Source organism: Chionomys nivalis, chromosome 23, assembly GCF_950005125.1.
Source record: "Chionomys nivalis chromosome 23, mChiNiv1.1, whole genome shotgun sequence".
In the NCBI taxonomy this organism is placed as follows: Eukaryota; Metazoa; Chordata; class Mammalia; order Rodentia; family Cricetidae; genus Chionomys; species Chionomys nivalis.
This window is the reverse complement of record NC_080108.1, coordinates 43,504,416-43,522,758: the sequence shown is the minus strand read 5'-3', so window position 1 is coordinate 43,522,758 and position 18,343 is coordinate 43,504,416.

Below are 18,343 nucleotides of genomic sequence, written 5' to 3'. Positions count from 1 at the left end.
TTGGGATGACAGGAGAACATGTTACCAACTAAGCTACATCCCCTGCCCACATCTTAATTAAAGAAAAAAACAAAACAGACATAGTAGGTAAAGATACCCAGTCCCGAAGATAAGTAGTCAAGGCTAATAAAAACAATACCGAGGGAGACACACTAATAAAGATGATTGTGAAAGATACACAATGATAAAGGCAGTATCAAATAAAGATAAAAGGCCATTATATAAATAAAGAAAAACAAGAGTTTAGCATTATCGCTAAAGGAGAAAACGCCACCAGCTAACCCCGAACAAAGGCATAAGTCATCTTTGCTCTTGTTTGCAGAGGAAGTCTCCACTGCTAGTTTTTCCGGGCTGCTCTCCAATCCCTGAGCTCTGGTTAGCCACCTGCGTTGGTCCCCGGCATAGCCAGGACTACAGGTGCACCCACCACACCCGCTGGGAGGATTAGCCGGCCTATCACTGTGTGGAAAGCACGGAGAACGCCTTGCAGAGTGTGTGTTTAGTAAGCGGTAGCTGTCATCATCGTTGTTGTTGTAGCAGTTGCCCTTGTGCGTTTAATTGCCATGATGCCAGTGTCTCCAAGGTTCCAGGGCCAGAGCCAGCAGCCGTGAGTGACAGCTGGGGATTTGAGCAAGTAGGAGGCAGACGCCCAAATCCTTCCTGTGGAACAGAAAATAAGGACATAGTTGGGTCGGAGAGAGAGCCAGGTGGCAGGCTTCCTCCTCCTACCTCCTTCTCCTGAGTTTCACAGACATCTAGCCTCATCTTCCTGTTTTGCCCAAGGGAGTTTTAGTAACAAAGGAAGCCTGTGCAGGGGTGGATGGAATCTACAGAAAGTTTCAAAGAAGACGCAGGGGAAAAGAAACGGGGAAGGACTTCCTCCCGGCCTGGAGCGGCTTTGTCAAAGGATAGCTGCACATCCTGGCAGGCATCCAACTCCTACATGAGAAGCCCCTCTAGTTTCTCTCCCAAGGGTGAGGTGCCATGACTCTCCTTTACAGAAGGCTAGGCCTAGAACAAGAAAGATTCAGCCCAGGTTCACCCAGGCTAATGGGGTCACATTCTAAAACATTTTTTAGCCTGAAGAGAGAGTCAAGAGAGGGGGCAGAGATGAGAGGCAAAAGAGTGTGTTCATGTCTCCATTTGAAGAAAAGATGAGGAAAACATTCAGCTTACAGACTTGGGGTGACCAGGAGGGCTGTCAGGGTCAGAGCCTAGGTCCTAGGAGCCCTAGTTATAGAGAAAATAAAGTTATAGAGAAAGCAGAAAAGGGGTCCACTGTGGGGAGAGGGGCGAAAGGACGCCAGGACTCATCCCCCCAAGTCCCGATGTGAAGTAGAGGCTACGAGGTACCCATAGCTGAGCGGTCCCAACCAAGCAGTGTTCCCTGTAGTCTTGGCCCCCGCCCTGCGGTGTTCTGAAAGTTTCTCAGAACTGTGTGAAATCAGTGTGTGGGGACATGGCTCAGTCAGTAAAGCACTCGCCATGAGGACCAGAGTTCCATCTCCAGAACCCATGTAAACGGCCTGGGGTGGTGATGCATGTGTAACCCCAGGACTGGGGAGGCAAGGCCGATCCCTGGATCCCCAGGTGCTCTGACTGGCTGTCCTCAAAAGGATGAGAGCTCTATCTCAAAACCAAACAAGCAAACAAAACACCAAGGCGAGTGCTCTCAGGGCTACCCTCTAACTGCCATATGGACATGAACACCCGCACACAGTCCATTTGTATACACAGGTGCGTGCACACACAATTAAAGATTTAAAAGTCTCTTGAACACTGATTGGTCTTACTGAGGAGAAGAGTTTAGTTCCCAGTGCAGACATGGTGGCTCACAACTGCCTATAACTCCAATTCTAGAGGGTCTGATGCTCTTTTCTTTGTTTTGTTTTTGGGAACAGGGTTTCTCTGTGTCGCCCCGACTTTCCTGGAACTGGCTATATAGACTAGGCTGGACTTGAACTCAGAGATCTGCCTGTCTCTGCCTCCCAAGTGCTGGGATTAAAAGTATGCAATACCACCACCCAGCTCTGACCTTTGAGGGCACCAGACACTCGGACATAGAGGCACCACACCCATACAAATAAAATAGAAATAATTAAGGGTTTTTTTTTTGTTTTGTTTTTTTTAAATTTGTTTCCAAGAGACAAGCTCCTCTCTGTCTGGCACCTGCACCTGCCATCCCTCTTTCTTCTCCCCACGTGAGACTCTAGGGAATGCCAAGCTTCTTGGTGGGCATCAGCTCAGTAGTCCAATCTCCAATAGGAGAAGCACAGTGTATCTTTAGAATATCTTCATTCCTGCCAGGCTGCTTACAAAATTACCTCAGAGGTGGGTCTGGGGAGGTCCAGTAGCCCAGCAACGCTCCTGTGGGATACTGTGAACAGGGTCATCCAGGTCCCTGTGTTATGGGGGGCAGTATAGAGAACAGGGTCATCTGGGTCCCTGTGTTATGGGGGGCAGTATAGAGAACAGGGTCACCACGGGTCCCTGTATGTGTGTGTGTGGGGGGTACTGCAAGCAGGGTCAGCATGGGTCCCTGTATGTGGGGGGGGGTGGGGTACTGTGAGCAGGGTCACCACGGGTCCCTGTATGTGTGTGGGGTACTATGAACAGGGGCACCACGAGTCCCTGTGTTATGTGGGGGGGGGGTACTGTGAGCAGGGTCAGTATAGGTCCCTGTGCTGTGGGGGGGGCGGGGTACTGTGAGCAGGGTCAGCATGGGTCCCTGTATATGTGTGTGGGGGGTACTAAGAGCAGGGTCACCACGGGTCCCTTGCTGTGGGGGGGATACTGCGAACAGGGTCACCACGGGTCCCTGTGTGTGTGTGTGCAGATGCTCTGGGATACTTTGTGCGCTTTGTTCTGGTATGGATTGAAGCAACTGTGGTCAGAAGACATGGGATGGGGACTGTCCTTCAAGTGGCCCTGGCTTGTGTTTCTGGCTTGGCTCCATATATGCCTATGTTTTGGTTTTGTTAAGATTTTTTTTTTTTTTTTGGTTTTTGGTTTTTGTTTTTGTTTTTGTTTTTTGAGACAGTTTCTTTGTGTAATAGCCCTGGTTGTCCTGGAACTCATTCTGTAGACCAGGCTGGCCTTGAGCTCAGAGATCCACCTGCCTCTGCCTCCTGCGTGCTGGGATTAAAGGCTGCGCCATGGCTGCAGCTGCTGCCTGCACTGCTGTCCCCACCACTGCCTGGCTAGTTTGATTTTTTCCAAGTTGGGATCTTGCTCTGTAACCTTGGCTCTCTCTCTTCCTGCCTCAGCCTCCTGAGTGCTGGGATTACAGACATGTATTGCCACACTTGGTTTTGTTCATGTTTGTGTATGTTCATGTGTACGTACATGTCTGTGCATGTGGAGGCCAGAGGACAACCTGAAGTATCATTCATCTCGGGCCACCTGTTCTTTTGGAAACTCCAGCTCACTCCTGCACAGTCTGAGAAGCCCCTGTTGTCTCTCTCTCCAGACCCCGCCCACTCAGAGAATCTCCAACAAAGAAAAGCCCAGCTCCACATTCTTGGTGGCTGAAGTTGCCAGCTGCCCAAGTCCCCACCTAAAATGCTCAGCTTTTGACCACACTTGGGCACAAACCCAGCTTGTGGTGGACACATCACCACTCACCTACGGGCTGGATAAGCTCCCTGCCTTTGTTCTCGAGCACGATTTCTCAGGCCTGCTCTCTGGGTCTAGAGGACTCACCCAGGAGTTGCTTTGCTTAAATAAACTCACTCTTTTACTTTTTCAGTTCAGCTTGATCTGACTTACTATGTAGGTGGAGAAGCCTATTATCAAGAAACAGAAAGTCTATTAAACCGACCTTGCATTTTTCAAATTTTTTTTTTATGTCACTAATTTTTGGAGAGTGAAGGTACTTTAGATGATCCACCTTAGTTACCCACCTTATGTTTGGTGGTTGTTTTGTTGTTGTTGTTTTTCTCCTTTGTTTTTGAGTCAGGGTCTCACTAAGTTGGAACTTTCTGTGTAGACCAAATTGGCCTTGAACTCACAGAGACCTACTTGCCTCTGCTTCCCAGGTGCTGGGATCAAAGGTATGCGTCCCCATACCCAGCCTTACCTTGGAGAGAGTTTCTCACTTGACAGATAGGCTAGTCTGACTGCACGGAGCTCCATGAATCCTCCTGTCTTCACCTCCCGGCTCTGACATCACAAGCACACACCAGGTCAGCCACAGAAAGGAGACTCTGATCTGTGGAGCTGCCTAGAAGCTGTGCAGAGAGATCCAGGGCTACCGCGAGCTGTAACCCATACTGGGTGGGCTTTCTGGTGATACGGCTGTCTTTAAGTCATCCCTATTCCTGTAAGAGCCCAATATTCTTTCATTTGCCAACTTAGACTTTGGGGCTGTCTTACTTTGGTCTGTTGTGGGTTTCCTATCTGGGCCAAGTGGGTATGTGTGTCTGGTGTCTCCCTAGGAAAGTCACATAGCATGGCCACTACTGTTGAAGGGCAGTTATTGTGTGACAATCATGACAACACTGATGTGGGGTTAACTAGAGGAAAATAAGGACGCACCAATATGAGCGTGTCCGAGGGGAGCCACCCCACTCCAATGTGTATCCGGTCACTAAACACTTTAAATTACACCACCTTTAAATGAATTCTTAAAAGCTAGGTGGATGAGGAAACTCAAGAACTCCATTGTATAAGATGCTGACTTTAACTCCCACCCCGGCGATGTGTCCTGAGAAAAGCTAAAAGGATTTCTAGTGCCGTCATTGCCAAGCAATGACAAGCATGCATCGCAGTGTGCGCGTGAACTAGCTGGAGTCATTCACCCTACAGTGCACACAGATTTCTTTATGTTTTGTTTGTTTTGTTTTGTTTGTTTTTACCTGGGTACTGGGAATGGAATTCAGAGCTTCGTGATAGCTAAGTAAATACTCTACCACTGAGCCACACCCCAACCTCTCACCGGGAGATTCTAGATAGGTGTTCTACCACTGAACCATACCCCAGCCCCTCACTGGGAGATTCTATGCAGGGGCTCTACCACTAAGCCATACCCCCAAACGAGCCTGTCTCATTTATCCAACATTTACCTCATCTCTTTTTCCATCAGAGACCATGGCAGATGGTTGGCCTAGACTTGGCTTGTGGAAGTGTGTTTGAGACAGGTAGGGACTGTGCAAAGGGGGATTAAGCCATCCAGTGCTGGGAAAGGTTCCCATGGGAATCCTCCCTCTCCCTCTTTCTGAATAGGGGCATTCATGGGAGCCCAGGGCTGACACACCACTCCAGAGTTAAAAGCACAAAAAGTCCCCTTCACCCTGATGTGCAGCAGGACAACCCCAGGTCCTGGTGAGCAAAGTTATCAGTGTGCTGCCTGCAGCCATTCAGACGTTCAGCCGTCAGGCTTGGAGTCCAGTGAGATATCTGGTCTTCAAAGAATAGAGTGGAGAACAATTGGGGAAGATACCTAAGGTTGACCTCTGCCTTCCACACACATGGGCATATACGTGCACACGCACCTGCTCACATCCAGGCACACGTGCACTTTAGCTATAGCCTGTCGTAGTTAGGGTCACTATCGCCGCGACGAGACACTATGGTCAAAAATAAGTTGGGGAGGAAAGGGCTTATTTCGGCTCACACTTCCACACCCTGGCCACCACGGAAGGAAGTCAGGGCAGGAACTCAAACAGGACAGGAAACTGGAGCCCGGAGAGGGACGCTGCTTACTGGCTTGCTCATCATGGCCGGGTCAGTTTGCCTTCTTATAGAAGTCTAGACCACTCTAGACAGCCTGCCCTCCAGGATGGACTGCCCACCAAGGTGGACCCTCTCCCATCAGCTTAATAACTGATAATTAAGAAAATGCCCTACAGACTCACTTACAGCCTCATCTGCAGACATTTCCTCAGTGAGATTCCCTCCTCTCGGATGACTCTAGCTTATCTTAGATTGACACAAAAATTAGCCAGTCCATACCCCAACAGGGTGGACTCCTTCAAGAAAAGGAAAATAGAGTACAGCACCCTAAATTAGGAAAGGGGAAGCATTATCAAGAAGGATTGAATACAGTGAGGGATGGGAGTGTGGAGTAGAGGCGAGAATATGGAAAGGAATAACGACTGAAGAAATCGTATATACTTATATTAGTAGAGGTTTAATGGCATTCCCCTGAAATGGGAAGATAACACCCCAGCAAGTCAAACTACAGATACCAAGAATGGGTTACCTCTTTTTGAGTTGTTTGCCAGTAGGGTCCTATAGATGCTTCAGACATTATAAACTATTGCCAATGCTCTTGGTTATCTCCCGAACTTGATTGACAGCAAGATGCTATAGTTAAAGACACCACACACTTAAATCAGACAACATGAAGGAATCAAGCTGGTACTGACCTGGAAGCCTCATCCCTACCAGCTAACATTCACAATGTGGGAAGCTGCTGTGCTCACTGATGGAGAAGGGAAGTGATCATCTGTCTTTCCAGACTGGGAACCATGTACTAAAACAATGGCCTGCTTGCATGACACGTCCACTGCACAGGTTGTTAGTCAGGAGTGGAGATAACCTCAAGGAAATGATTTTTCCAGACACACTAGGGTAGGTGCACCGATGAACTCACAGTGATTGTGATAGCATGCCCACACCTACTCAGGCTCAAGCCGACACAATCCCAGCAAGGAGTAGGAGACAGGCTGCATCCCCCTCCTGGCTGAGGAGCTATTAGCATTCGATTTAATGCTTTAGATGAAATGTTTTAACGATGAGACTCCTGGTATCCCAGAAGAATTTAGCCAGGACTTAATCTGGACTTACTGACTTTAAAAAGAGAGGAGAGGAGCTTGAACTTGTGTGGGAAGGGAGGATAGAGAGGATCTGGGAGGAGCCAGGGGGGTTGAATATAATCAAGGTGCATTGTATAAAATTCTCCAAAATAATCAAGGCATTATTTTTTATTTTTTTAAAGAGTGACTTTCTCTTTTATTTTTAAAAATAATTTCACTTTTATTTTGTTGTGTGGGTACTACATGCATGCAGGGCCTGCAGAGATTCCCTGAAACTACAGCCATCGGGCTGGACTGGGAATTAAACCTAAATCCTCTGGAAAAGTAGTCAGTCAGCCAGGGCTCTTAATCCTTGAGCCTTCTCTCCAGCCCCACACAGTACTTTTCTTTAACAGACAGAGAAAAAAGAAATACCATCACGGATACACCGTCAAACTGACAGAGGAGGCCGGAGGGATGGCTCAGCAGTTACAAAGCATTGAGTGCTCTTCCAGAAGACCCAGGTTTAATTCCCAGCACCCGCAGGGTGGCTCACAACTGTCTGTAATTATATTTTCAGGGGACCTGACACTCTAACATAGGCATACATGCAGGCAAAACACCAATGCACATTCAAAAACAAAACAAAACAAAACAAAAAACCACAAACATTAAAAAGAAAAAGAAACCTAGTCAAATTGGCAGAGGATACTAGCCACCAGAAGAGGCACCCTGGTTCCCCTTAGATTCAGTCGATTGAACAGCGGCGGTGGCATCTTCTCCCTGGGACTCTGTGGGTGTAGGCCTTCACCACAGTGGAAAGATTCCTGTTGGCCTCTGAGGACGTCCCCGGGGAGTGTGGGCCCAGCTGGGCAGTCCGAGTGATCCAGCCGCCAGTCAACCTGACTTTAGGCAGTCCGAGTGATCCAGCGGCCAGTCAACCTGAGACTGCTTTAAAGATGTCTGGGGGCTGATGATGCGACCAAGTTGGAAGAGCGCTTGTTTCAGTCACCAGTCCCAAATCAGGCTATAGCTCACACCATGGCTCCAGTCCTCAGAAGGTGGAAGCAAGAGGATCAGGAGCTCAAAGATGTCCTCTGGGGCTAGCAAATTCAAGGTCACCACAGGCTATATGAGACCCTGTCTCAGAAAAGAAAAGAGGTTTGGTTGTCATCCTTGCCTACGTAAGGGACTCAAGGCACGGCCTGGGCTACATGTGACTCTGTCTCAAAAACAACTAAAAACATTGTAAAGAACCCAATAAGGTCCATTTTGGTAATATCTCTGCTAAGCTAAGTACCCACCCTCCCCGACTAGCGTTTGAACCTACAGTCCAGGGCCTGCTAAGCAAACACTACCACTGAGTACATCCCCAGCCCACTTTCTACTCTTTATTTTGAGACAGGCTCTCACTAAGTTGTCCAGGCTGGCCTTGAGCTCACTCTGTAGGTCAGATTAGCCTTGAATTTTACAATCATCCTTCCTCAGTTTTCCCAGAAGCCATGACTATGGGCCTACAAGCAGCACGTCATCCCATCTGATGCTGGCTCCCTTGTTTCCTGTGTTCTTGATGGTATGAGGGGTGCTATTACACAAGCAAACTGAGCTTGGGGCGTGGGTAGGGGAGATAGACAGAGACCCTATGGGCTCCAGTGAGCCATGTGCCCAGTTCCAGTCCTTTGTTTACTCATCTATCTGGATAGGGAACGGGAGCAAAGGCTCTGGGGTCACCTGGTTCAACCCCACCCCCATCCAGCCAATCATCCGCTGAATGAGGTTGGACAAGTAGTTCCACCAAACCGAGGCTCAGTTTCTTTATCTATGAGGGTCTCCGAGTCCACATTCTCTCTAGAGAGTGAGGATATTTTTGTTGTTGTTTTTCATTTTTTAAGGCTCTGTTTTATATTCAATCATCTGTGTGTATCTGTGTATGGGTTTGTGCATGAAAGTACAATGCCTGTGAAAGCCGGAAGATCCCCTGGAGGTAAAGTTACAGTCAGTTGTGAGCCTCCTGACATGGGTGCTAGGAACCGAACTCTGGTCCTCTGGAAGAGCATCAAGTACTCTTAACCACTGAGCCATATCTCCTGCTCCAACAGTGGGTTTAGGTATGCACAAGATGTGGGAGCAAGGGGCCCCCCGGGCCTTCTCCAAGAATGAGAGGTGCGGGCTGATCCTCTTGGAGCCTCGCTCCAGCTGAAAAAGGAAAGGGTCAGCTTTACCCAGAATTCACCAGCTGGCAGCATGGAGCTCAGAAGGAAGAGAACCATTACTCCCTTCTCCCTGAAGTTCTGGCGACCACATACTTCTAATCTCTGTGGATTTGCCTGTTTGTGTATTCACAGAGTGCCCTCATCTGTGGCCCTTTGTCCAGCCATTTGGTGTTTCCAAGGTCTGTTTAGGGTGTCGCATATATCACATATATTCCTGTACATATCTGTCTAATAAACTAGTGATTAGCGTGCCACATTATCTCAGGTGATGGCCATGGGGCTTCTGTGGGGAGTGATGGAATGTTCAGTAATGAATGGCAGTGATGCTTTCAGAATACTTTGAAATTGTGACTATGAGAGACATCTCCTACTGGGTTTTAAATTGGCTAAAATAAAAAAATAAATAAATAAAAAATAAAAATAAATAAAAATAAATTGGCTAAAATACTAACTAACGAAATGTAAATTTTACCATCTACACTTTTAAGAAAGATGAAGGCAGAGGAGAGAAATGGGACTTTGTTATATTCACAGTGCTAACCTGTGCATGTATTTTACACATACACACACACTGTTCTGGTTTTATGACAGGTTTTAGCCCAGGAGAGCTTCAAACTCTCTAAGTAGTTGGGGCTGGACTTGAACTCCTGATCCTCTCATCTCAGCCATCTTAGTGCTGGGATAACAGGTGTGCACTACCATGTCCAACTTATCCACTCTTATTTTTTTCAAATTGCAATTATTCATTTGTTTATTTATTTATTCTGTGGGGAGGGGCACGGCACACATGTAGAGGTCAGAGGACATCTTTCAGGAAAGGGTTCTCCCCTTTCAACATGTTGGGCCTAGGTATTGAACTTAGGTCCTTAGACTTGTCAGCGAGTGCCTTTTACTTGGTGAGCTACCTTGCTGCTCTATGTCCGTTATTTTAAAGTCAGCAAGTGTCTCACCATCGTGTAAATTCCCAGCTAGTCTTGGAAAGGCAGAGGTCTTGGCAGTACACATACACACCATCTATTGTCAGAGGACTCGGCAGTGCACACCATCTGTCATCAGTCAGAGGTCTCGGCAGTGCACACCATCTGTCATCAGTCAGAGGTCTTGGCAGTGCACACCATCTGTCATCAGTCAGAGGTCTCGGCAGTGCACACCATCTGTCATCAGTCAGAGGTCTCGGCAGTACACACCATCTGCTATCAGTTAGAGGTCTCAGCGCAGTACACACCATCTGTTGTCAGAGGACTCGGCAGTACACACCATCTATTGTCAGAGGTCTCGACAGTACACACCATCTATTGTCAGAGGTCTCGACAGTACACACCATCTATTGTCAGAGGTCTCGACAGTACACACCATCTGCTATCAGTTAGAGGTCTTAGCAGTACACACCATCTGTTGTCAGCTTCTGCCTGAAGTCAAGAGTGAATTTTGGGCTGGGCAGTTTGGAGGCAGAGGCAGGCAGATCTCTGTGAGTTCTAGGCCAGCATGGTCTACAGAGCTAGTTCTAGGACAGGCTCCAAAGCTACAGAGAAACCCTGTTTTGAAAAAGGAAAACAACAAAAAACAAAAACAGAGTGATGGTAGAGAGGAGAGAGAGAGAGAGAGAGAATTTTGTTTAAACCTGCTTCCTCAAAAATCCTCAGGAGAGGAGGGACTGGATTACTACTTAACTTCTTAGAACTGATCAAACTGAAGACAGACAAAAGTCCCACACCCAAGGAAAGAGGCAGAGCGAAAAATATTAACCATGGGGGCACTCTTTCCATGTTATATTTTTTGCCACTTTTTGGGGCCAGAGGGTAGAGACAGGGTTTCTCTGTGTAGCCCTGGCTGTCCTAGAAATCACTCTTTAGGCCAGGTGACCTTGAACTCAGAGATCCCCCTGCCTCTGCCTCCTGGATGCTGGGATTAAATGTGTGTCCACCATGCCTGGCTATTTGTCCTTCTTCTTTAAAAACATATTTTTATTATTTTGTGTATATAGGTGTCTGCCTGTGTGTATGTCTGTGTACTATGTTCATGCAATGCCAACAGGTACCAGAAGACGGTGTCATATCTCCTTGGACTGGAATTACAGATCATTGTGAGTCATCATGTGAGTTTTGGGATCTGAAGCCAAGTCTTCTGGAAGAACAACCATTGCTCTTATCCACTGAACCACTGCAAGCCTCAAACTCAAGATTCTCCTGCCTCCACCTTTTCCACATACCGTACCTCCGTGGACCACCAGAACCAGCTTTTGCCCCCAAGAACACATTCATTCCATTAAAAAAATTGGCTAAACATGTCCAGAACCCCCCCAAAAAGATTTTCAGATTACACATTTATTTCCAGAACACTTTGCATACAGAGGCATTGAACTATAATAGGGTCCCAGGCCTTAGTAGCCCCGAGACCGTAACACAACTGACTCCATGATGGAAGTGCTATTCAGGCTATGAAACTCAACATGCAGACAGCACCTCCTCCAAAACCTAAAACAAGGCCTATTCCTTCGAAGACCATAGTTCAGGAAAATGTACTAACCTTGCTTCTTGGCATCTGTAGTTCTGCTTCTGGCTAATTGTTCTTGTTAACTGAAGTATGTCAATCCAGAACATGGTTTTTGTGCTTAAAAAGTCACCCTGAGAAGGACTTGGGGCTACACTGGAACCCAAACATCCGCTGTAGTTGTCATCTGACTAATAAAGATCTTCTACTGTCTTAAACCCATGTCCAACCAGTTTTCTCTGGTCAATACCCACAACATTTTTATAGGCCTCCCTAGGATCCCAGAGACCAGACCTCGAGTCCTCTCAAAGCCCCTTGGGGTGAGGGAGAATGCGGTGGTCAGGGGACTGCTGAGAGGTGCACAACCCGATCGTTCCAGGTCCCCAGGGCTCCCTTTGATCAATGGCTGTCTGATGCTTTAAAGTGTTCTGACACCTCCGCCCCAAAAGGAAACACATTAGAAAGTCGTGTGGCCTGTCACCTGTGGAGGTAAGTCTGGGACTAGGCTGCTGATCCAGTGTCCAGGATACTTCTGAGATGTCACTGGATCCCTGTCAGTTCAGGTATAGAAATGTGTAGTGGCCATCTCTGGTGGTCTTTGCTGTGTGTCTCTGTATCTTTTTATGTGTTTCTGTCAGTTTCGTTTCCCTGTGTCTTAGGGTTTCCATTGCTGTGAAGAGACACCATGACCAGGGCAGCTCTAGAAAGGAAAACATTTAATTGAGATGGCAGTGTACAGTTCAGAGGTTCAGTCCATTATCATCATGGCGGGGAGCATGGCAGTGCACAGGCAGACATGGTGCTGGCTACATCTTGATGAGAAGGCAATAGGAAGTGTACTGAGGCACTAGGCTATTGTGGACTATTCTTTTACACTGTGTAAAGATATGTCACTGTGATTGGCTTATAATAAAAAGCTAAACAGCCAATAGCTATGCAGAATTTGTGGGGCAGAGAGAAGACTTGGAAGAAGGGATTGCCAACCGGACGAAGAGGGGGCAAGACATGCAGAAGAACAGCTAAATGCCACAAGTCATGTGGCAACATGTAGATGAATAGAAAGGGTTAATTTAAGTTGTAAGAGCTTGTGGGACAAGCCTAATCTATCAACCAAGCTTTTGTAATTAATAAAAAGTCTCCATGTCATGATTTGGGAGCTAGCATGTGGGACAGAGAAAGACTCGCCACACTGGGCATGGTTTGGGCATATGCAACACCTCAAAGCCCACCCCCACAGTGGCACAGTTCCTGCTCAAGGTCCCTGTGTGGAGGTGGGGAGGAGTCAGGCCTCTCACTCAGGGCCCCTGGCTTCTGAGCCAAATGAGGACAAGGACAGGAAATGATTCCCCAGGTAAACACACCTCTGGTCTATCCCGTGCCTACTCTAAGAAGCCCCACAGAAGGGGAGAAGTTCCCCTGGGCTGAGACCAAAGAAAGAAAGAAAGTTCCACTCCTTTCTCTTTTCTTAAACCAATTTCACCCCCTCCCTTTTTTAAAAAACCAATGATCCATATAATTAAAAAAAAAAAAAAACCTCAAAACCCATCATTCTCTAAAAAAAAAAAAAAAAAAAAAAAAAAAGTAAAAAACTTGTCCTTAGGCTTGGGATGGAAAATCCCTGCCAGACAGTGCAGCCTGGACAGACAGACTCTATCTTCTATTCAACAGTGACCAAGAAGACTTTAACAATGTTTGCTTGATTTCCTTTGGTACCAAGTCAGCCCTAGATATTAGAAAAAATTTTAAAAATTTAGAAAATTTTAAAGGTATAAATAGGTCCCACTTGCTGGAAGTGGTTCAGCAGGTGTTTAATCACAGAGAACGGATTGGGATGAGATTTCTTAACATAAACTGAAAACTACCCTCACCTTCTCTGATGATGAGATGCAGTTAGACTTACCCTGCAAAACTGTAGTGTCTTACCCTCTGTCAGAAGAAACTAACCCCAGAAGTCTCCCAACACCAAGTTCCTATAATTGTTCAACTAACCAGTCCAGCTACCTCTCTCCAGATTAAACAACACCCAGTGACCCTGGAAACAAAAGGGGAAATTGCCGGTTTGGAGAGACGGGCATCCTGGCCATGCCAGTCACCCTGGACACCTCTCCTGCCCATGAAGATACTTGGGGACTCATTCTCATGGGTCTGATTCTTCCAGAAAACGGACGTGCACTGCCTTGGATCTGAAAGATGCATTTTTAGCCTCCCATTGGCAGAGGTGGTTCACTCATCTTTGCTTTTAGATGGACACACGCAGTTGGGGGGCTACGGTGGGCAGTTGGGGGGCTACGGTGGGCAGTTACATGGACCAGGTTGCCCCAGGATTTAAAGATAACGTCTTTAGCTTTAGTACGCAAACGTCGTGTCCTTCCATCAGAGGTTTCCTGGGATCATAAAAGGCCGTTGGCCACGAGGGATTACTGCAAGAGTTACAGACCCTGGGCTACAGGACGGTGCCTAAGAAAGTCCAGGTTTGTAAAAAGCTACCTATCTTGCCTACTAGCTGAGGGGAGACAAAAGGAACCTGCTTCACAGTGGGGTTGCTGCTATCCTTCAGAGCCCCTCCAAAGAGTAAGAGACAAGTTCCAGAGTTCTGGGGTACAGTGGGCATTGCTGCCCCTGGACTCCAGACTTTGTGGAAATATCAAGAACACCATACACCAACACAAAGCGGGGAGGGGCACTAAGTCCCTAACCTGGACTGACACCCAACAAAAGGCACTTGGGGCTTAAAAAAAAAAGACCTCTGACTTCAGGCTCAGCCCTAAAACTTCCAGATATCTCAATTTTTTCATGTTTGTCCATGAAACAAAAGATGAAATGAATTTTAATACAAACTTTGGGGCTGTGCAAATGCCCTGAGACATACCTGTCCAAACACTGGGACCCTGCAGCGGTAGGATGGTCCACCCGTCTTAGAGCTACGGCGGTTATGGCTAGTTTAATGAAGAAGAAAGAAAGAAACAGAGGGAGGGAGGGAGGGAGGGAGGGAGGGAGGGAGGGAGGGAGGGAGGGAGGAGAAGGGAGAAGAGAGAGAGAGAGAGAGAGAGAGAGAGAGAGAGAGAGATTAACTCTGGGTCAAGCTCCTATACTCTCAGCATCCCACAATAAGGTTAGGGCTCTCCTTCAGGAACACAGTGCTGGCTGTCTGACGCCTATGTGTGTCAGTACCAGGCCCTATTCCAGCTTCAAGACCAGTTTGAGAAACTCATTGTCGTCAATCCTGCTACCTTCTTGCCTGCTGATGACCCACAAGTGCTCACCCATGACTGTCACGAGACAAAAGATAAAGACAGGTACATGGGAACTGCAGCAGTTACTTTATCCAAAACGATTTGGGTCCAAACCAGGTACCTCATCAGCCCAGAGAGCAGAGCTGATTGGTCTGACTCAGGCTTTCAGACGGGGAAAGGGAAGTGCACCGCCGTAGATGCATACAGTGACTGTGCTTCTACTACCATGCATGCCCATGGATGACAGACATGAAGACAGCTTCTCGCTGCTGGGAAAGGGGACTTGTGAAAAGTCTTGGCCTCATTGAGTCTATTTGGCTTCTCCTACAAATTGCTGTCCTCCACTGCCAGGCTGATGTCCTGACTGGTTAACATATAGCTCTAAGACCAGTGGGGCCTATTGATGTTCTGATGATACACCGCAACCCAGTGCTGCCTGAGACTCGCGTAAAGAAGAAATGGACAGCTCGACCCCACAGGCTGGAGGACGCCAGAGGGAAAGATCCTGCTCCCAGAAACAACTGGCAGGACTCTGGTAAGTGACTTTCCCCAGGCTAGTCATCTGGGGTCCATACAACTTTCTGAATTGCTCAGACCAAGGTGTGTGGTGCCCAGACTGGATAGCCTAGTACTGGATATCTCAGCCAGATGCCAGGTTTGTGCTCAAGTGAATCCAAAACAAAGAGCCCTTACCCAAGGAGGGGTCCAAATGAGAGACCAAGACCCTGTCAAACTCTGGGAAACTGGCTTAACCAATACCCAACCTGTTGGGAGAGGATAAAAGTACTTGCTGGTTCTTATAGATTGCTTTTGAGGGTGGACAGAAGCATTTGAACAGATTGAACTGTTCAACTAGTAGCTAAATAGCTCCTCCAGGAACTGGATGAGATCCAATAATGGTCTAGCTTTTACAACCAAAACCTCTCAAGCTTTAGATGTAGATTGAAAACTTCATTGTGCATATAGACCCCAGCGTTCTGGCCAGGTAAAAAGAATAAACAGGACTTTAAAAGAAACTCCAACAAAACTCTCCTTAGAGTCTAGAAAAGGAAAGATAGACCTCCTTCCTTTGCCTTGGGTCCACTACACCCCATAGGGGGAGGGATTTACACTGCTATGCGATTATGTTTGGAAGACCTCCCCCACTGCTCCCCAGGCTCAGAGACCAGCAGCTTAGACTTCTCTAAGCATTCCTTTCCCAGCCATTATAGGCCCTCCAGTTCTCCATGCAGACTGTTCAGTGGAATGTCCGAGAGGCTGGCTGACCTCTGAGTCCATCACCAGGTTCCCCTTGTTCGAGTTCTGGGTCAAGCAAGTAGCCAAGTGGGCACTGAAGCTAATCTGGAAGGGACTTCACAAGGTGATTCTCTCCACTCCTGTGGCAGGAAGGTAGCTGCCATTCTGCCATGGATCCACCTCACCTAGGTCAAGAAAATGGAAGCCACAGATACTGCTGCCAAATAGATTGTCTTTGAACTGTAGACCCAATGAAATTAAGGTTTCATTGGGTCCTGGGCCCTTCTATTCCCTAATCCCCTACCTCTCCCTGAGTCTTATGTTTTACACTATTGGTGTGAATGCAGAGTCTTGAGCCCACCCCCCAGCCCTCAGGCCTGGACTGGAAACTGAGAAAGACAGATACAGAGAACGTATTAACTAATGTGGCTACAGACCAGTAACACACATTCCATCTTGACCTTTACTTACTGGTGTCTACTTTAAATGTCTGGTTCTATTTTTTAAAAAAGGAAAGGTGTGGGAGTTTATCTTTTGAGATAAGAATACAGAGTTTCCATATGCATGTCCTGCAGCTGGGCACTCTAGTTGTTAAAAACAAGAGAATTTCCATTGCAAAAACTGTGGTCATAAAAGAGAGGCTTCCTAAAACCCATGGATGAGTGTATAGAAAGAAAGCCCCCTCCCGAGAAATGCACAGTAGGAAAATGTAAGCCAGTAGCTTAAACTTAAAATCTGGAAATTCCTTAAAAAAGAGTCTAACTTTGGGAAACTGGGGAAACCTAGGGAATCAGACTCTATGCCACAGGAAGGGACCCTGGGAATAGAGCTAACCATTCCCAGGCAGAGATTGGCCACGTGCTGGTTATGCTTAGCCACCCAGCCACTATACTACACACAGACAGGAACTAACCAGACTGTCAGCCCATTGGCAGACAAAACTCACTGTGACTGGGGGCAGCCCAATTAGTGATCAAGGACGAATACGGGGATGAACTTATTTTATATCCAAACTTTAGCATAGGCACGTCCTCTCATTCTGACACCTGCTGTTCTGACTCACCTGGACAACAGCGATTTTACCAAGCACCTGAGACCGCTTGGTGGGCATGCACCAATGCTTTGACTAAATGTGCATTTCCTGATGCTTTCCAAACTAAGTAGGCAGGTTGGTCAGGACCTAGAGGTATTAAAACAACAGTTAGATTCCCTTGCAGGAATGATTCTACAAAATTGAAAAGATGGACTTCTCATGAAATAAAGGAAACTATCAGCCTTGGGGAAAAAAAGATTCTGTTTATATGCTAATTGATCAGGAGTAATTAAAAATCTTGCAATGATTAGGACAGAGAGAGAGAGAGAGAGAGAGAGAGAGAGAGAGAGAGAGAGAGAGAGAGAGCGCTCCTATAATTGATACAAATCTCTTTTCTTTTGGTTCTCCTGACTATCAGCCCTGACTGTGCCTTTAATTCATTCTAATTGGATTAAGGGTATGTTCCTGAATCTTAAACTGTATGTTTAATTATATATCAGTTCAGTAAAAGTAGTGCTCCCTAAGACCAACGACACCTCTTCAGGGCAGGATGAGTCCAAGATTTGACTCATCCGCTAAGACCAGAAGGGAATGGGACAGGCATCCAGACCTTAGTAGGTCCCAGATTTAACACAACTGACTCCATGATGGAAGTGCTGTGAAACCCAGCATGTAGACAACACCACCTGAAAAACCTAAAACAAGGGTCTAATCTATCAACATCTATAGTTCTGGGAAAGTCTCTAAACGTATTGACCTTGCCTTTTGGCTTCTCTAGTTCCGCTTCTGGCTGACTGAAGGATGTTAACCCAGAACATGGTTTTTGTGCTTAAAAGCTCAGCCTGAGAAAGGTTCGTGACTACACCAGGATCCCGGACACCCAGTGTAGCCGCTGGCCAGCTAATAAAGACTTTCTATTGGCTTAAACCCATGTACAAGCTGTCTTCTCTGGTGAACGCCCCCAACAACGCTAGTCTTTGTTTAAAAAGGGTTTTCCTTGGCGTTGGAGAGACTGCTCAGCTACTAAGAGCACTTGCTGTTCTTGCAGAAAACCCCAGCTTGATTCCCAGCAGTGATGTGGAGTGACTCTCATTGCTTACATTCAAGCTCCCAGTGATCCGATGCTCTCTTCTGATTTCTGTGTACTCTGAAACACACACGAATACATTTAAGTAAAAGGAAAAGTGATGGAGGAAGGTCATTGGTTAAAAAATACAAAAACTGCTTGGCCCTCATAGGTTAGAACATGGGTGGGTGGATTAAACAGAACAGAATGCTGGGAGGAAGAGGAAGTGAGCTCAGACTCGATAGCTCTCCTCTCTGGGGCAGACGCGATGAAGCTCCGACCCAGGATGGACATAGGCTAGAATCTTCCAGGTAAGCGCACCTTGGGGTGCTACA